The sequence below is a fragment of the Alligator sinensis genome, unplaced genomic scaffold (genome assembly GCF_000455745.1).
Source record: "Alligator sinensis unplaced genomic scaffold, ASM45574v1 scaffold702_1, whole genome shotgun sequence".
Classification (NCBI taxonomy): Eukaryota; Metazoa; Chordata; order Crocodylia; family Alligatoridae; genus Alligator; species Alligator sinensis.
Window position 1 is genome coordinate 606,052 of NW_005842567.1, and position 21,294 is coordinate 627,345.

Below are 21,294 nucleotides of genomic sequence, written 5' to 3' on the forward strand. Positions count from 1 at the left end.
CCCACCGTCCCCTCCGTCAGTGATCTGGTGCCACTCCCAGACTTGGGAGGCACCAGTAGCCCATGTTTATCATAAAAACTTGAGGCCATGTACACATTCAGTTTCTCCTGGAAGAATCACTGCTTTCCCAGAAAAAAACCCACAAGTATACAGATGTTTAGGATCTTTTTCCTGGGAACAACCAGGGTTAAATCAGGAGACAGTTTCTACTCAGAGAATGAATGTCTGTACACATCTGCTTCTGACAGAAGCCAAAGCACCCTAGCATCCCAGGGTGCTTTGTTTCTGGCCTCCCTCCTCCCCCCCGCCCACTTCTCCCAGGAGACAACATGTTGCTGTCTAGTCTCTGCTGCTCTAGCCAAGCAGAAAACAAAGAATGCACCTGGCACAATGCCCACGCTGTGCTGCAGGGAGATATAGGCTGACTTTGAACAATGTGGGTCAGCTAATCAGGGCTGCCCTGTGCACAGTGGACAGGCTGAGGAGTCTGCAAAGCATGCTTAGATATGTGCAGGGGGTCCCCGTGGATATGCAACATCAGTACTGTAAGCTCCATGCACTTCAGAGCCATGTATCTGAATAGCTGTTCAGGCACCTCCTAGTAAGATTTTCTAACAGGAGAAAAACCTGGAAGAATTCTCCCAGATCATCTGAACATATTTATGTAGCCTCAGCTTGTTCCAGGATTCTGGCAACATGAAACTAACAGAAATATGCTCCATTCTCAAATACATAGTTTTTAAAATTAAAATTTTAAAGTAACTTAAACTACCAGTCCCTCTTTGGCACCCTTATGAGATCTGCAGTGCTATATGCTATTTGTTGCTTTTCTAGCAACATGACTTGATCAATCCCCAAGCTTTTTCAAAAGTAGAACTTATTTCTTAAAATTTGCACTCAATTTTCTACTTTCTCCACGCCGATTTTCAAACCATGTTATATGATCCTTGATCTTGCCAGTCACCTGTGGCTTTTTCAGGGGACAGGCACATGAACAAGTTACCATGAGGTAAGCTAGTGTCCGAATAAAAAACACATCCAATTCCACAGTAGCTATCCATATGCTTACACTTACAACAGGAGAGGTAGCTGCCCACCTTCTTTGGGGTTTAGCTACATCGCATTTACTATGGAAGAGCTAATACGCTGTAAGTTTATCTCTCAATTATTTGTGTGCACAGATCCTTAACTGTCTGGTAAAACTACCTGTTCCTTTTAAAATGTAACCTATGAAAAGGTTAAAGGACGCTGGGGTTATTAATAGGGACTTGAATGTAGCAAAGTTTATATTTCAGAGCAGGGCAAAAGTTTAAAAAACTAACAGGATTAAAAATTCAGAGGCAATATTACTGCATATATAAGAAATGAAATCAGCCTTAATGCTGGCCAGAGAAAGTGGAACAAGTTCATATTCAAAGGAGATACAACGGAATAATGCAGACAGGGTTGGAAAAGCACAGGGTTGAGATAATGTCTCAGCGGAGGAGGCGGACAGGTGACAACATAATATATAAAATAGTTTATAAAGAACAGTAGAGACGCAAAAGGATGATAAAGTTAATAGGAGCAGAGACAGAAGTATGCAGGAGTTGAAGAGAAAAGACAATGGAATGAAAAATCAGTAGGGAAGCTTTGTATAAGAACCAATGCCATCAGGACCTTACAAAAATGCACTTTTACTTTAAGAGAAAGTAAGGAAGCAATTCCCCATCAACAAAAGAGGAAAGAAATTGACATTGTACTTTATAAATTTAGGCCTCAATTCAGGAATTAGGGCAGCATTTATGTGCGTACTTAACTTCAAGCACCTTCATAAAGCCTTCATTTAAGTAAATTCTGCTATTTTGACAATGTGTTCCCAAGTTTTTCTGAATTCTTTATTTTGTTTTAGATGGAGGGCACAACTGAGATTTTATTTCCCACTGTTCTAGGATACTGTAACGTAAAGCGACAGAGTCCCTTCTTCAAACAGAAGACAATATAAGAGGGATGGGAAGGAGAGGGATTAAATGATGCTTTGCCTTGGGTGTCAGAGCTAGAAACTGAACTCTTTTCTCCCCAATCACAAAACCACCTTTTCTACTAATTTAAATGTGAGAAAGGAGAATGGGGACATAGGGAACAGGCATGGACAATATATTGTAAAACAGCTGTAAGAGGCAACCGAATGAAGATTAATTTAGCCAATGATAATCAAATGATTTTATACAAGTTTATAACCATGTCAATAAATTCTCATTTTATAGATATGTCTGCAGCTTTAGAGATTCATGAATCACTAAGGTCTCTAACACTGATTTTTACTATATTATATTTATAAGCAACAGAAAAGTTAAGATTTTCTTAGAATTCATAATGTGTAATATACACTAAGAGTGAAAAATTTTACCACTGATTCTATCATGCTATAAATCATTTCTTGCAAGAATAGCATATCAGTCAGAGACGAAAATCAAATTTACTAGTGGCAGGAAAACAGAAGATTATGTTTCAAGGTATGAATACTTCATTACCCATACTACTGGCCAACTAGCTAGATTCATAGCTGATACAGCTCCACATTTCCTTAATTTTGCAAATTTCCAATTCAAAAGGAAGATATAAAAGTAGATTCCTATTATTGAACTTGGCTTTTTTTTTTTATTGCTAATCTCTATACACCGTAACTTCATAACACAGCAACATGAGATTGCCAGTCAAAGTTGCAGAGCACCCTAATTTGATTAAAAATCAAAAAACTTTTTTTCATACGAGCTGGTAAAGTCAATTATGCTTTTTCTCCACCTGTATTTCTACCTAACTGTTTTATCTGTTTGCCTCTCCCAGCATTACTTCCTCTCCTCCCTTCCATGTCTTTTATATTCAAATCACTCTCTTGATTTGACAGACTGCACTGTGCATGTTCTTTCATAGCATCCGATGAACTGAGCTCTTGCTCATGAAAGCTTATGTATCTCTGTTTTAGTTAAGTCTATAAGGTACATCTCTACCCTGACTGACTTAAGACTAACATAGTTAGTTAACTACCGCTCTCTGTTCTTCCCTAAGACAAGTCAATTTCCCCCCCTCTCCCCCCAAAACACGTGTCCAGTGGATCAGGGCCATTCTGTTCATGTCCGTCTCCGTCCCCTGGCCATCCGAAAAGGTTGGGTGCAACTGATCTAGTCTGAGCAATAGAGAACAGATAGACAAACTCCTAACCTCATTGAGGCACCAGGCCATGCAATGGACCCAAATGCCTTCTATGTCTCCACTTCAATATAGACCACATCATCGCTGGAACTAATAGCAAGAGTACGACATCCAAAGTTCATTCAGCTGCAACTCTATCAACATCATATATGCCATCACCTGCTTACAATGCCCATCTGCAGTCTACATGAGGAAAACAGGGTGACCTCTATGTGTAAGAATGCATGAACACCAATCTGACATCAACTGCAGAAAGTCACAAAAGAAAGCCTGTGGCAGAACACTTCAGCCTCCCAAGACACTTCGTCACTGATGTCAGGATTGCTGTTCTCAGGCAGAAAAAAATTAAAAACCAGTTTGTACAGTAAATTATAAAACAAGAAATCATCCACAAACAAGACTGTGTTAAGGATGGTTTAAACAGGAACTACAGAGTCTTACCTCATTGCCTGGATTAGCTTCTGAGACCACCTTGTTCCTATGGGTTTCATCCTTGTTTGCTTGTCTCCTATCACTTTTCTCCCTCCCATCCCTATCCCTCGCTTTCCACCTTGTCTTTTGTATTCTAATTTCTCTCTCCTTATATTCTGCATGTCCTTTCACAGTATCTGATGAAGTCAGCTTCAGCCAACAAAAGCTTGTGACAGACAGACAGAGACTGATCAATCAATTAATCAATATTATTTAGTCTATAAAGGTGCACACATCTACCCTGCCCTCTGACTGTCTTCACACTAACACAGCTAACTTTCTTTTTCTTCTACGTAAAACAGGCCACAGGACTTTCCTATATTTAAGTCCTGTTTGAGCTAGACCATATCTTATAAAAAAGCATTTAATTTTGATGTAAAACTTTCCAGTGATGGAGAAGCCACCCTTGGGAAGCTATTCCAATAGTCTGTTAAAAGAGTTCTTCCCCCTTTTAACTAGCCTGAATTTGTCCAGCTTAAGCTTCCATCCACCATTTGGATCATGTTATAACGCTATCATTAGACTGTAGAGCCTTCTATCAGAAAATTTCTGTAATAACTTGGTCAGCCTATAAAGTTCTGATCAAATTTACTAGTAACCTTGCCTTTAATAACACATTGAACTGAGTCTTTAATAAGAAACATTTTCCAATTAAAGGTCAGCTTTTCTATGAACTCTCCAATTCACCATCAACACCTTCTAGAACTGTGGATATCAGAACATGACATAATACTCCATTAGCAGTCATGAGTACCAAATATTAAACCTCCCTAATCTTATACAATATTCCTTGTTTTCAGAAACAGTACTGACACAGGACTGTGCATTCTAAATCCCACCCTTTTTCAGTCACTTATGTTTTCTTCCAGGTCATTAACAAAAGTGTTAATGTTTTTTCCTGTAGTGGACAGCAAGGTGATCCCTCCAGTCAGACCCATTTCCCTTCTTGAAGACTGTCATAATCATGGCAGCCCTAAGGTCATCTGAGATTTCCCCATCATTCCAGATCTTTATGATGAGGGTGTAAAACTGTGATGTGAGCTCCTCTCCTCCCTGCTTTTAGATTTAAGATTTGAGCAGAGATTCCATCTGCTCCAGACGCCTTTTCATTCTTCATCTGCTCGATGGATTTTCTCACCCGTTGAGGATCAGAGGGATTCCCAGATTGTGTCTGACTGGATGTTGCGGGATGGAGTTTAGGGCACTCTCATTAACAAGTCTTGATTGAGAAAGTCTTCAAAACGCTCTTTCCAATGGGCGTTGATGGCTCCCCTTTCCTTGAACAGGTCTCCTCCATCCTTTGGTCTCAAGGGGATTGGTCCCTGAGTGTGCAGACCATAGATGGCTTTGGTGGCACTGAAAAAAACCACACATCATGGATGTCAGTAAGATGTTGATTCTCCTTCACCTTGTCTTCCCACCACCTGTTCTTCGTATCACAGGTCTTCCTTTGGACTTCTGCCTTGGCTTGTTGATGATTGTGACAAGTGTAGGTATTGTAGGGCTTACTGCCACTGCCAAGAGTTCATTTACTTACAGGCCATGACACAATGGACTTCAACCTCAAATCACCTGGTCTGCCAGGAGATTAATCTTACTTTTTCTGTCCTGCCACAACTTCATTGGTACAATGTTAATAGGAGGCAATACCCCAATGTGATCCTTCAGGTCTCGATCTCTGTCTTCTTCTGTGGGGCTCCAAACCTCCCCTTTACCCCACCCTAGCCACTCCAGATGGAATTCAAAGTTTTTCTTCAGCCTGGTTTTGATGCTGCTCAACTGTCTAAGGCTCAGCCCTCTGTAGCCTGCCACCTGGATGACCATAGTTTTAGTCTGAGACACACCCCATCCAAGGGATGGCCTTAGCCTGGGCTCAAACAGCCCAAAACACAACTGTTTCAGTCTCTCTTTAGATTCAGTCTGTGTCCCCTTTACCTGGGGATCACTCTCTCATATCTAAGAAACTAGTCAATCTAATGCTGCTCAGTACAGATCCGCACAGGTCTACTGGTGAGCATAAACAGTTCCCAATAGGATCTCTCTTCCAACCACAGCATAGCCCCACCAGGGACACTCTAACCTGAAAAAGAGGTCTTCCTTGCTTCCCTCCAGGATCCTCAGCAGCTACTATGCTTCAGTACTTATCAAAATCCTTGTGTAGGCATGCCTCCGCGTGCCTCCTCCTTTTGATCGTTCCTGCAGCATTCTCTGGCAGGGTCAGCAATATCTGCTTGCAGGAATCAGCCACTTCTCTCAGCAGCTTGCAGGCATTCAACCCTCTCTGCTCCTCTCTGGGAACGGAAATACCTCCTGGCAGCTTCCCTCCTCCAATCCGGGGCAAAAGGCTGCTCCGGAAGTGTTGCTCTGATTGCTTTTCCTTTTCTCTGGTCTCCAGCTGCAGCCTCGCCATCTGCTCATGCTGTAAGCTCCATTTACTTTCATTTTCCCCCTCTGTCACTGTCGGCCACTTTTCCTCCCTTAGTCTCAGCTGCCTGGCACATAAGGCACCCTGGGGGGTCTGTTTACTCTCTCTCACTCCTTCACAGCGATTCAGTTTCTTTTGCTTGGAACTGATGCTATTCTGACAAGCACAAGAGAACTTGAACTTGCAACCGATCAACTCTTGGATCTCCAAGTCATTCTCATCAAACCAGTCTTGATGTTTCTTGGTAGAGAAACCAAACGTCTCTTCACAGGTGATGATGACAGTGGACTTGAAGGTATCCCAAGCACTATGACATTTTTCCATTGTTGTTGATTAGAATTCTCCAGTTTTTCATTGAGGCACTGGTAAAAGAGGCCTTGCTTGACTGGATCCTTGAATCCTTTGATGTTGATCTCCCATAGACATTGCTTCTGCTGCAGCTGTCATTTGGGAGCCAGTTTGAATGACATAACCAAGCAGATGAATGCAATTGGTCCAGGAATCATCAGCTCCTAGCATAGCTCAGGTAATACAAACATTTCTGCGATTCTGGGCATGGACAGTGACATAGTTCAGGGGTTGTCAACCAGGTGTATGTGTACCCCTGGGGGTACTTAAGAAGGCTCTAGGGGGTAAGTGAGGATGGAGCACTGCCATGCACCATCCCATGCTGCTGTGCAGCTGCCGCCTACCCGGCTGGACATGGGAGACGGAAGAAGCTTGCACGCAGTGGCTGCCGTCGCTCTGCATTCAGGTGCTTCCCCCATTCTGTGTCCAGCAGCTGCAGGTACACTGCTCCGCATCTGGCCACCAGGGCTACACTGATCCAAAAAGGTCGAAAACCCCTAACATAGTCAATCAAGTGCCAATGCTTAGACTGCAGGTGTTGCCATGATGTCTTGTGACCATTTTACTGGTGAAACAGGGAGTTTGTAATGGTGAGTCCACGTTACACACATTCCTTCCTAAACTATTCCCTTTCACTGGCTGAAGAGTTCCTCCCGGAATCTCAGTGTGGGTTTAGGGCATCAAGAAGCACAACTGATATGATCTTCACAGTTCACTAGCTGCAGAAAAAAATACTAGGAACAACATAAACCTCTCTACATGGCCTTCTTTGACCTCACAAAAGCCTTTAACTCTGTCAACCAAGAAACACTGTGGAGGATCCTTCTGTAGTATGGACACCCAATAAAATTCATCACCATTCTTCACCTGCTCCATAGTGATATGTGATTGGTGGTTCTCAGTAATGGATCTATCACAGAACCCTCTGAGATTAAGATGGGAGGCTGCATCATCGCTCCAACATCGTTCTCAATGTTCCTTACTGCGATGCTACATCTGACCATCAACAAGCTTCCAGTTAAGAGTGGAGCTAAACTACCAAATAGATGGTAAACTGTTTAATCTCACCTGACTCTGAGGTAAAACCTAGACCACCCTGACTTAAATCATTGAGTACGCTGATGATGCTATAGTCTATACTCACTCAGAAACAGACCTTCAGGCAACTGTCCAGGTCTTTACTGACATGTACAAGAAATGGGACTCACACTTAACATTCAGAAGACTAAGATCCTCCATCAACAGACTCTTAATGAGTGGTCCCCAGCTCCAGCAATTCAGATTCACGGTGAGACTCTGGAGAATGTTGAGTATTTCCCATATCTTGGAAACCATCTCTTACAAAAGGCTGTCATCGATGAAGACATCCAACAACCCTTAAAAAGTATAAGTATAGCCTTTGGATGCCTGATGAAATGGGTGTTCCAAGGTCACTACACCAGATTCAAAACCAAGCTCATGGTTTATCAAACCTTCCTAGTCTCCACCTTACTGTATGGAGCTGAGACATGAACAATGTACAGGAGATCTCTCAAGTGGTTGGATAAGTACCATCAACACTGACTACAAAAGATCCTTTGAATCCAGTAGGAAGACCGACCCAAACAACATTAGCATCCTCTTACAAGCAAACACCATGAGCATCAAGGTGATGATCATCTGACATTAACTTTGCTAGGCCAGCCATGTTATCCAGATGTCTGACTCGAAACTCCTGAAGCAAGTGTTATTCTCCTAGCTCAGTCAAGGCGTATGCTCCAGAGGAGGGCACATAAAGCGCTTTAAGGATGTACTCAAGACCAACTTGAAAAAATGCAACATCAACATCAAATTGTGGGAGACTCTCTCTCAGAACCATCCCAAATGGAGGAAGAGTCTGCTGCACGGATCTCAGTACTTCAAAACCTTACAATGACAACAGGAGGCAGAAAAGCAGGAGCAACAGAAACTGTGTTGCAGACCAAATCAAAAATCCAAAGCCACCCACCCCACATGGAAAGACATGTCCAAATTGCAACAGATCCCAGACTGGCCTCAGCAGCCATCTTTGGACCCAGAGATAAAACACTCATAGAAGATAGTCATCCTCAGCTATGAGAGACTGCCGACATAAAAGTGTTAAATAGCAAAGGACCAGGAACTGATCGCTCTGCAATCCCAGTACAAACAGTGACTCAACAGGACATCTTAATTTACAATCACATTTGGAAGTCTAATCCAATTTTTAAACCATTTAATGTATGCCATGCTGATCTTACTAGTTAACTTTAAGAGACTAGTACCATTCCACTTTATTAAATTAATTAAAAGAGCTATCAATTCAAAAGCCTTACAGTGATTTAGGGCTCTCACAGAGACACTACTACCTTTATCAACCAAACTTTAATCTTCTCAAAAAAAAGATTAAAAGTTAGTTTTACAGGGTTTATCTTCCTTAAATCCATGTTGATGGCATTTTATATTATTCTGCTTTAGTCCAGCCCCATTAACACACATCTATTATTTTGACTGGGATTGATGCAAGGCTGACAGACCTACAACTACCCAAAAGTCACCCCATTTACTCATTTATATATTAGTGCATCAGCCTTCTCATAACTTCTGCACTGCTCCAAGATAAACATTAATGAACCAGAGAGGTGTTCAGACAGTTTCCCCGTGCCTCCCCCACCCCGAGCTGGATCCAAGTTATCTTGCTCTTCCAAATTAGAAGTCTAGTTTTTGTAGCTAGTGTTTACTACCTTGAAATGGAAAATATTTCACAATGAAACAGCGATATTATCTGGCTCTTTCTCAAGTGTACAAGTACATCTGCACTTTTTTCCATATTGGTAGTTCAATCACTCTAACCAAATAATAAAATATTATAATTGTTAGGATAGCTTCAATCCTAATTTATATGAAATATTATTCTTTGTCATTTACTCTGCTAGTCAAAAGGTTCTCCTTGGTGGCCTTTGCTTCTCTTATCCATTTTCTACAATTTCTAACTTTTAATGTAGATTCATTACTACAAAACTTCCCTTTACTATTATTTGTTATATTTTTAATATTTTCCAAGATGTTTTTCTTCACCTTTGCAACAAATATTATAAAATCCAGACTCCTAAATATCTTCATACGCGTTTCTTAGCTGAAGAAAGGAAACAGAAACGTATCATAGGACATGCTTCCTAAGCTTGAGAGAGTCCAAAGAACCACTCATATGATGAGAGGCCTAAAGAGCAAGTTATACAAAGAAAGGCTGACATATATGCAACTGTTCAACCTAGAAAAGAGAAGACTTCGGGGGGATTTGGTGGCAGCTTCCAAATATATCAAGGGAGAGCATAAGGGGCTAGGCGAACAACTATTCACCAAAGCACCCTAGGGGAAAACCAGGAGCAACGGTCATAAATTCCTAGAAGAGGGTTTCAGAGTGGATATAAGGAAAAACTTCCTCATGGTTCATGTGACCAGACTCTGGAATAGACTCCCAGTGGGGATCCTGGAGATCTTCAAAAAGAGACTGGACGTGCATCTTGCTGGTGTTATTTGACCCCAGCAATCTTTCCTGCCCAGAGCAGGGGGGCTGGACCCGATGATCGCACGAGGTCCCTTCCAGCCCCAAACTTCTGTGAATCTATGAATTCAGGAGTGACCAACCTGTGGTATGTGGGTACATGGAGAGTTTTGTGTGGCATGTGGCAGACAGGGAGGGGACAGACAGCACAAACAGATAAGGTAGGAAGCAGAAAAAAGAGCAGCAAATCAGGCAGTGAGCACAGGACAGGAAACAGAAAGCAGAGCAGCAGATCTGACAGAGGAAGAGGATTGGAGTGGCACTTAGGGAAGGTGCTAAGTTAATTTATGACATGCCTGGTAGAAAGGTTGCCCACCTCCCTCCCATCATAATTCACAAACCAGAAGGCAAAAACAATCTGTATACATGGGTAGGAGAATAATAAACCTGTGTCTTCAGTTGTAGCAAACAAAATCCTGGGAGCTTATTTCAGAAAGTTCTCATGTTTTTTAATCTCTCTCCTTTCTGTAATATTGCAAGATGACTCTTATTTTGCCCAACAGCTTACCTGTAGCATATCCAAAATACAGGGTTTATTTTCACTTATTAAGAATAGCTTAGCTCAAGATAAAGGATTTCCTTCAGCTACTTCATTTGTAAATACCAATTTCAATAGCAAATTCTCCCTTCCTTCCTTTAGAGTAGCTCTCTTTAAATCTGAATAAGCCATTCAGATTTACATAAGACCCTTTTATATTTCTTCAATGAGAGACCACTTTAATTTCATTACAGTTGCTCTCAGGCTTCCCCTATCCTTCTTAAAAACTGGTACACAATAGGCAAATTCCTAATGTAATATGAGTGAAATGTTCATATTTAGACCTAAACACTGGGCGACACTAAATTTACTGTAGGCTGTAGGTTCCTCGCCTGCCAGGACTCCATGCTTATCCTTGGTTCTTTCCTGATTCCACCTGATGTTCCAGAATTAGTTTAGTTTTGACCAGGGCTTTGACTGCTATGTTCTTCAAAAGTGATTACACTCTTATTCCTGTACCTCTCCTTTTGCATACTGATGACATAATTCATACCTACACATTTAGAGGTAAACACCAGAAGTAATGATCTAAAATTTAACTTTCTTAAGGAGGTGGCCAAGGCTTACACCTAATCATTTTTTTGCATCAATGAGTTATATCATCATTTGCAATGCATCCTTCTGAGTCAATACAAGCAGCAGGACAAAATAATTTTCTCATTTTTTTCTTCTTCTTCAGCATTGTGCTAATCAAATTTGTATAAGGAGACTCTTATAGTCAACTGTCTATGGTGCACAAAATTGAAACAGGAATGCTGTTCAGTAATTCTTGCTTCCTCGTCTTGACTATTCAGCATCATCATGTTCAAAAGCTTGTTTTACCCTTATGACAGGTTTTTAAGTGAACCTGTGCTCTTTAAATTGGTTTCATAAATGGCATTGTGAAGTCCTATGTTTACTGACTGTTAAAAGTGTTCTATCAAGTTCGTAAAACATACAAGAAAAATCAGGGTTTTCTTTAAACTGCCAGGACTGCAAACAACTTGGGTTCTAAACATCTAGGTTTTTCTCTCCCAGCTCACACATAATCAACAGCCAGCACAGAATCTGTCTCCCTCCCTTATGATGAGTTTGTTCTATAGAATTAACCGGAATAAATTAAATACAGCAAAAAATCAGTTCAGACATACAAATCAACAAAGTCAAGCAAGAAGGAGCCATTTCAGTCACTATCTTTCTGAACATAAGCACATATTAATGTTTTTAATTTTTCAATATTTGCTTTATAATTAGAAAACTATTTATATGAAAAAACAGGACTACAAAAACCCAATAATGTCCAACCAAAGGATAAAATTGAATGATTTGTATGATTAAGCTTTTTGTATGATTAACCTTTGTTTGAAAAATATGTTTACTCTAGCAGAAAAATAGAAAAGAAATAAAGAAACAGGCTGCCACTGTGCAATTAGCTTCTTTTTAAGAAGAAAGGTTTTCCTTTCACATGTATACAAGAAAGACCTGATTCTGAAGGTTTAATTCTGTGCTCAAGAATACACTGTGGATGCTAATGCTTATATAAGAAATCTGACTGATATGGTTTACCAATCAGGTAGACATACACCTGCCATAAATTGTGGCATTTGCATCCACAATTAATCACAAGTGCAAAGATGGTTCAGAGGAAAAAAATATATTTGGAAGTCCCTATTAAAAACCAGCCTAACAGAAAACAGCATTACATTAGTTACCATAGTTTTCTTTACAAAGCAAAAAAGGAAAGGAGTTTGCTTTGAGAAATAGAGCTACAAAAATCTACTTCCAAACAAAATACTCACCACTATAACAACTGCTCCTGCTCAAAATTGCAGAAAGATTGCAATAGACTGGGAGATTTATCATCATGTCAAAATTGTAGTGGCTAGTGGGATTTCAGCTGTCCTCAGGGCTTCTGATCTAGTCAAAACTTTGAAGACACACTGTACTTCCTATGTTTTTTAATAGCACAGCCAACATCACATCTGGGGCTCTGTCCAAAAAAATTAAATGACAGAAAGAAACCCGAAATACAGAGAAGAAGGGATTTCAGACAAAATGATGAGTAAGTGCTTTGTAAACAGGAAACTATCTTCTTTGTCCCATTTGAGAAGAGACATTTTAAGAACTCTCAAAAAGGTATCTTCATTATTCTTTATTATTTGCTTGCCTAAGATCACAGAACTGCTTTGTTTCCTTATTGCTCTTTTCTTCCCTTTCTTCCCCCAGACAAATGAACAACAAGTTTGGAAAGAAGATATGGAACATCACACTTTCAGAAAATAGAAGGTCTGATGCTAAGAGAAGGTTTTGCACTATGAAACCCAAACCTCATAAAGCTACTCCATGCTGTTGATTAAATTACATATGCAAAGAATACCACTCTGATAGGCAAAATCATACAATTCAGTAATAATCTTCACTGATGTCATAACAATTTGCATGCTTTGAGCTTCATTTTTAATTGGACATGTTTGTAAATTATTTTGAGTTTCATAATTTATAGTTTCATAGTAGCTAGGGTCAGGAGGGAGCTGAACAGATCATTTAGCCTGACCCCCTGCCACAGGCAGGGATGAATGCTGGAATCACAAGACCCCAGACAGGTGATCATCCAACCTCCTTTTGAATTTGCCCAAGGTTGGGGCGAGGACCACTTCCCTGGGAAGTTGGTTCCAGATTTTGGCTACCCTAACTATAAAATATTGCCTTCTGATCTCTAACCTAAACCTATTCTCCATCAGCTTATTACCATTGTTCCTTGTCACCCCAGGTGGTGCTGGGGAGAAAAGGGCTCTACCTATCTGCTGTTGATCTCCCCTGAGTTCTTGTGGTAGAAACCATTATAGGAATGCAAACAACACAATCCCATTTTACAGATAAGGAAATTGAAGCACAGAGGGTTAAAGTGACTTATTCTATGAGCAAGGTGTCAAAATGTACCTACCCTCCTCCTCTGGACCAGATCCCCACCCCACCCCCCTCCCCCGCTGTTGGCCACACATGCAAAATTCCCAGATGGAGCAGCTCCTTGGGCTGAATCTAGCCTCAGAGTCTCAGACATATAGGAAAAGTGAAGAAGAATAAGCCGGTATGGCAGGGGGTCATTTGTGTGGCATTTCCTGCGGGCTGCCCTACCACCGGCAGTCCCACCACACCAACCAACCCCGGCAGGGTGCAGTTTCAGATCTTACCCAGGACCAGTGGCAGATCAGCCTGCCCTGTCCTAGAGCTCTCTCCAGTTTTCCCTCAGTGTACACCTTCTCTCATCTAGGAGACTTTTCTCTTCTCTGGCCTCTAGTTCTCCTTCAAGCTCACCATGGCCCCTGTTCAGCCATATGCCCAGTCCCATGCATCTCAACTTTCAGGTGGCTCTACTCACCCCCTTCATATGAGTTGAGATGGATCCGGCTCCCACCTCTCACCAGTGGTCCCCCACTCTAGGGACCTTTGCCTGTCTAGGCCAGGCCCTGCTCTCTGGCCAGTCAGGGCGCCAGGCCCTCTATGACACTGACCTACTCCTTGCGGTGGGCACCTTTGCCCTTTAGCCCCTCCTGGGCCAGTCAAGGTGGTACAATGCCTCCCTGGCCATCTGCCCTCTGACTCTCTCTGGGCCTCACTCTCAAAGCCATATACCCTTACATTGGTTCTGGGGCCTCAAGTGCCTCATATTCTTCACCCTCCGCACTCTCCCAGTACCCCTTTTTCCTGGCATTGCTCTACTCATGCCCCGGCCACTGAGCTCCGTAGGCCTAGTCTAATTCATCTGGTGGCCCACTGCCCTGGCCAGGCAGACACCATTCTCTCTGGCCCATGGGGTACTCTCTGGGGTCCTGGTCGCATGGTTCCACTTTCTCCATCCCAGCCAGGCTAGGGACCCTCTGGGGATCCCCTGGTATCTCCTCCATCCGCAAGAGTTCCTAACCTTCCCTCCAGTTATTCCAGGAGCTGCAAGCCTCAAACTGTGTTTTGCGACTCCTTCAGCTCCCCTGATGTAACTCCTAGACGGCAGCCCTCTGCCTGAGCTGGAGCCCTAACCCAGCCCAGGCTCCTTAGGCAGCTTCCTGCCCTGCAGTAGCATAAGGTTTTTTATTGGCACCATTTGCCTGCCTCCCAAGTAGCAGGCTGCTCTAATGAGGCCTGGGCTTGCTGACTAACTTTAAAGTGTCAGGCACCATCAGTGCCCTGACACAGTCAGGAAAAGAACAAAATGATTGTCTTCAAGTCCAATGCTTCAAAGCCCTGTACATACATTAAATGAACCTTTAAAAAGCTGCAGTTGTAAGTAAAGAAAAAAGGGGAAGCAGACAGTAGAAACTGATAAATGAAAAGGGTAAATATGGAGATATAATAAGCCAATTAAGAATGCAACTAATAAATGACAAGTTAAAACCCAAATTCTCAAGCAAAAGATGACATCCTTCCCTTTCAGTCTTCATTTCATCATTTGAAAGGGGAAGATTTTATCCACCTTACCAAATGTGTCTTATAGATAGGAAAAAAAAAGTTGAAGGATTTTAATTTGACTAAGCAATGACAACAGGCAATCTGGCTTAAACATATATATATATACTGTCTGTTACAAATAGCTTTTTAATAAGAAAAAGGTGTTCAATTATGGTCACTAAAATATACAATCATATTAATAACATTCTTCATGGTGTTGACTTCAGTACAACTCCCTAAGAGCCTGATTCTGAGCCCAAAGAAGTCAATAGGAGAACTTCCACTGAATTCACAAACCTTTGGATTAAGCTCTCAACACATACAGAGAGAAATTTATCATTAGATGCCTTTACCTTTTTTCAATGGAGTTAGAACAGAGATCAACTGGACTTTAAGTGACAACTGCCATGACTCTGATCTCTAAATCCTCAAAGCAGTAAAAAAAAAGTAATCTGGATTACTGATATGTAGAATCAATGGAAGCTGCATACCTGACACCCTAACACAACACACTGAAATTGTTTGCTTTTATATTTTTTGTAGTCAACTGGAAGAAATTTTCTGATCAATATACAGAAGTAGTACTTCAATGGAGAGATGACTAAATGTCTCCATCATGCATGAAATATGACCACGCTATGTATACATACAAGTACATACAAATGGCAGACAAGGTTCCTTGGGTGAATCTGATATCTTTTATTACACGAAGAGCACACACCAACTGCTGAAACTTCCTTAGCCTGGCGAACGGTTTTTGAACCCGAAAGCTCGCTTAATAACTACTCTCCAACTATTTGGGTTGGTCTAATAAAAGATATCAGATTCACCCAAGGAACCTTGTCTGCCTATGTCCTTAGACAAACACGGCTACAACCTACACCCCTACAAATGGCATGCACTGATTTTTGTCCACAAATGTAAGAATTACAACAGTCAATCTAGATAAAAAAATATATAATCTTAACAAGGAAGTTAAGATTATATATTACCCTTTTCAGTTATCAGGCACTTAACATTTGATCAGAGTAAAAGTAGTATGGATCTTGATCTGATAGCCAATGGGCAGCTTCAAGACCCACTGGTACTAATGACGCTTCGCAACTTGTACAACTGTCCCTTTTTATCCTCTCACTGGAGAATGCACATGTGGATGCATGTTTTCCCTCAAAGCATACATCCACAGGACACTTTAAACAGCACAAGTGCATGGCATAAATGGCTTAAGAGAAATCTGAACCTCAGAGACCCAATTCCTTGAGCCAAGTGCAAATTGTGCTCTTAGTTTTATTTACATACTACTCAGAGTCAGTGTGTTTGCTTGCAGTAGTTTTCGGGCCTTAAAGTCTGAACCAAAGCCAACGGAAAGATTCCAGCTTACTTCAGCGCGTTCCAATTCATAGGCCTGGGAGGGATGTGCCAGGCAATCAAGTGCAATCCCTCACTATCACAACAATCACATCATTTAACCCCACTCACAAAAAAACTCTCTTCTTTTATGTTCCAGCATACATTTATTCATGGACAATTCATATCCACTTGTTTTTATATCAACAGGTTCTTCAGCTGAAACATGCTTCCCTTGAAACACCAGGGAATTTGAAGAGATTGATCACACCTCTTTCTCTACCGTCATTTCGCTAGGCCAAACACCTGATCACCTTTAGTCTGGTTTCATAACACACTGCGCCCCACTCCGCTCCCATGGTTACCAGTATTCAGTAACATTGCTCCCCCTCAACTCTGCTGCACAAATGCCAAAGTCAATTTAGCAGTCAGACTCCAGGATAATCCCACGCTGCCAGTGCACTGGGACACATTCCACCCACCAATAGCTCAGTTCCCCTCAAGACACCCTTTTTAAAACCCTTTGACTTTTCCTTACTTACTCAATGGCATGAAAAATGGCCAGCACAAGCACCAATCAATCACCACATCACCTCTGACCCTACCATCAGTCAACCAGGATTTAACTGGTCACGCCGTTATTGGGCACTTCTCAACCATTTTCGAACTGGACAGGGTCACTGTGCCTCAAACCTGTGCCAATGGGGCCTTCGCAATGACAACAAATGCCCTCGCAGACAAATGCAAGCCATGTCCCATATTGCTGACTTGTGTCCATTTACAATGCTACCTTAGGAAAAACTCTCTCGTAAGGAGGGTAGTAAAACACTGGAACAGGTTACCCAGAGAGGTGGTGGAACCTCCATCCTTGGGGGTTTTTAGGACCCGACTAGACAAAGCCTCGGCTGGGATGATCTACTTGGGGATGGGGAATGGACCAGATGACCTCCTGAAGTCCCTTCCAACCTTAATTTTCTATGATTCCCCCTAGAGCAATAAATAACACGAGCTAAATGCTATAATGTAACCTTTTTTTATTTATTCATAATTAAGAAGCATGTGCCCTCCTTTCTGCTCTAGTACACAGACAATAGATTAAATGAACAGCAGCCAATGATTATATTGTACAGTAAACAGAAATCATAGGCCTCTCCATTCAAGCATCAGCTATTACAATTTTCCTCAAAGGTGAGCATGCCAAGGCAAATGCTGTTAAGGCTCTTTAATGTTCCTTTATGGCACATACAAACAACCTCTATATCCCCCTCACCTCCAAATATTTTCTTTGCTTGTTTTTCACATGGAAACATCAACCATAACAGCCTTTTTGCCAGAAACCCTTTAAAAGACCTTTAAGGGACATGGAAGATCTCACACAGCTTAAATGGCAGTTCATCCAACTTCCAACTGAGAGGGAGGGGGCAATAAGTCCTCAGTTAAACCCTTTCACTCTTAAGTTAAGTGACACTCCTTTTTTTTTTTTTTTTTTCTCTTTTATTGATTATTACTCTCTTTTCTGCTCATCACCCTTCCTCTTCCCAGTCCAGCTAAATTCTTTGGTTTCAGTCCTAAACGCTCCGATCATTCCCGACCTCAATCCCTTCATACTTAACTTCAGTACAGGTACACCCCTGGGAAAAATGTTTTGGACCCACTCCCATCCATGCACTTCAACCAGGGTGCAGGCCCACTGAAATAAAATAAATTACTAGCATACATTAAGAGCCCTTCACATACTCAAACTCAAGTGTTTTGCTGCATCAGGCCATAGCTGCATTAGCCTTTTTTATTATAACATTTACAAAAAGCATCGTATTACTGTTCTTAAAAATGGTCTTTAACAACAAACAATTTCTATAAGCACTGTACATTTGTATGAATCTCAGTGAATGCAAGATGGCTAGGTCCTGTACAAGTAACCTGCTTTGCTTCTTATTCATTCCAATTTGCTTTTGTACCAGTCAGTAAAAATTCACAAAAGCTCAGGAGCAGGTCCCTCTGGTGGGTCTAAGGCCTAACATCTAAAAAAACAAAGCATTTTCAAAACAAACAGTCCTCTGTGACCTAATACAGTCTCTTACTGCTGCATTTTAAAAAGGAAAACTTAAATTATGCAAATAGATCTGAGTTTTGAAGTCTAATATCCTACCTGCAACCATTTACAGATGCTTCACAGGACGCAAAATAATCCAATTCATTCACTGTGCAATGCTGTATATAAGGGAAAGAAATTCCTTTTCCAGCAATTAGCCAACCTGTTTATCTGATCTTGCCACTCCTCTCTTAGCCACCATCAGAACCAGTGTTACTGAATATAAACTCAAGCTACACAACTGGACCCTGGCCTGCAGCTATGACCCACAATAAACTATGCAAAAAAGTATTTTATTCTGTTATAAATGTACCTATCAATATCACTACAGCCCTTCTTTCTGATTTTATAGGAAAGTGGTAAAAAAAAAATAAAAAAAAAAATCAAGGATTGATGCATTGTTTCTTGTATTATTATGTCGTTCATATATCCATCAGTCAAGACAAGTAACTTCTTCAAAGTTAAGTAATTTTAAATTTTACCATCACAAACAAGTTTCCCAATAATTTCACCTTTCACTGGATCTTTTCAGTATGAATTAAAGTAAAATGACCAAAACTAAGCACTCCTTTCTCAATGAAGGCATGTTCATCATCATGTAATATAATCTGTGTTACAGTCTATTATTTCTTTTTCCAAATGCATCCTTGGATGTTTTTTTAACACCAGCTGTAAACAAGAAGCTTACAAAATCCATTTATTGTTCCTTAGTAGATATGTTTTAGATCCCAATGCAATGCATACGTTTTTTAACCTATATGCAGTATGTCTACTACTTATCTAGCAACTTGTGCAGTCCTCATCACCACAGACCTCAGGGTGTCAATATGGACTTCAACCTTAACCTTTAACCTTATCCTATCACATATTGAAGGGCTTTTTAGCATATGGAAAAGTGAAGCAAGCCAGATTAATTCACTTGCCCAGTCACACAGACAGCCCCTGGCTGAGCTATGAGCTGAATCCCAGTATCCCGTTTCAGAGCCCTATCTATTCTGTAATCAAATGGTTCTCAGCATTTCCCATACCAGATCTTCTCTTCTGAGAAACAGACAGGGTGCTCTTGTCTGATGGCAATTGCCAGGCTAACTATCCATGCAATACATGACTTCTCTGCAGGAATGTTTTATTCCTCCCTATACAGTGATCCAAACAATTAATCACCATTATTTCTTTCTGTACTTCAAGGTAATTAAATCCAACTGGACAGTCTTACGGTCTTCTATATTTTTTATTAAATTACTCAGAAATTTTCTGAGTAGACTGGCTAAGGCAAGCAAACTCTTCATAACATTTTCAAGGTCATTTCTTTACATAGAAACTGTCATACCAGGTCCAAGACCTGGTATTTTCACTTTTAGCCCTTATAGCAATTATTGTTTAACACATGAAGAAGCAAAAGGGAAGGGAAGGAGGGAATAGGGTATTTGTAATGTGCTCAAAACTACTTCCTCTCCTACTGAAATACCTCAGGGGTGTGTGTGTGGGGGGGGGAGGGGGGGGAAGAGAGATACTTGCTTCCAACACTGTGAGAAGAATAAACTAATGCAACTTTTCTGAATTTTTCTTTTATCCATAGCATTCTTGAGGGGGAGAAATATAGCAAAATTTGGAGTACACAAAGGAGAAAGCTTATAATAAGGATAGTAAAGATATTAGGCAAATCTCCCCCTAGTGTTAACACACTTATCTCCTGAAATATTTGGCTCATTCTAGTCTGGACAATACCTGGACAGGGTTTAAACTTACTAAAAACCTGTGCTTATTCAACAACGTTCAAAAGGGGTTCTAAAAACAGTGAAATGGACCCCTTTCCAATGACTCTATTATCCACTAGGGACAGAGATTTTTTAAAAGAAACTGCACACTGAGTAGAGCTACTCAAAAGTTCACCAAAAACATTTTAGATTAAAAAATAAGTACATTTTTAAAACATTGAATGGGGGGAGCACACAATAGGATCTTTCTACACGAGGTGATCTGCAGAAAGCAAAAAAATGGAGAAAGCACTGATAAAGACTAAGATTAGACTCATTCCCCAATTTTCTATATCAGGACTGTCCAATTTCTGGAGTGGAACTGCAGCTCCTCTGGCCACTTGCTATGCAGGCAGCATGTCCCCAACCCACATGTTGCACAAGCCATGCATAGTACCACGCTGTACAGGCACCCTGCCCCATGGCACCATGCTCCACCACCACACACACACACACACACACACATACACACACACTATGCCAGCACCCTCACCTGCCTCCATGGCCCCTGCTGCACTGCATCCCCAAACCCCATAGCAGGCACCTCTGCTGTACCCGAGCTGTGTGGAGTCCCCCAGCAACAGGCCTCTTCTGGCTGCTCCACACTGCCCCATTCCCAGAGGTGGGACAAGAAGCAGAAACTAAAGGATGGAGAGTGTCTGAAGACTCCAGCAGCAGGAGCAGTGGGGTGTGGACCAGGCACATTGGGGGGGGGGGTCACAGCTCAATCCCTTTGGGGCCACATGCACCCTGTGGGCTGCCAGCTGGACAGAGCTGGTCTAAACCAAAATCTGAACTTCAGAGATGAGATATGAAACATGAAAAAAATTCCTAAAAAGCATGGCAACCTTCTACAACACTAGTGAGTTTTTTGAGTTATTTCATTTAAAAATCCAGTGAAGTAACTACATTTGCTGGGAAACATGCACTAGCAAAGGTGGTCTGCATTTGCTGAAAGTGTCTAAGCATTTATCAGAGGATTACTGTGTATCATTCAAATCCAAAACAAGGCTTTTTTCCCCATATAACATGAAGAAAAAAAGCCACCAGTCTTGGATTCAACTACAAGGCAGTAAGGAGACAGACACCTGATATGGCTCTGACTCCAGCCCTGACCCTGGGTTGCGGCTGGGGGCCGAG

The 21,294-nt window shown here is 41.4% G+C and overlaps 1 protein-coding gene and 1 long non-coding RNA gene across 2 annotated transcripts in view; one reads left to right on the forward strand and one right to left on the reverse strand.

Moving 5' to 3' along the window:
• Nucleotides 1-21,294, reverse strand: part of DDX10 (DEAD-box helicase 10) — a 356,705-nt gene that overhangs the window by 126,579 nt on the left and 208,832 nt on the right. The gene's annotated exons all lie outside the window — the stretch shown is intronic.
• LOC112551699 lies at nucleotides 6,000-18,149 on the forward strand. Its single transcript, XR_003096005.1, has 3 exons — nucleotides 6,000-6,084; nucleotides 12,742-12,801; nucleotides 16,516-18,149. It is a non-coding gene; the product is annotated as an uncharacterized LOC112551699 (long non-coding RNA).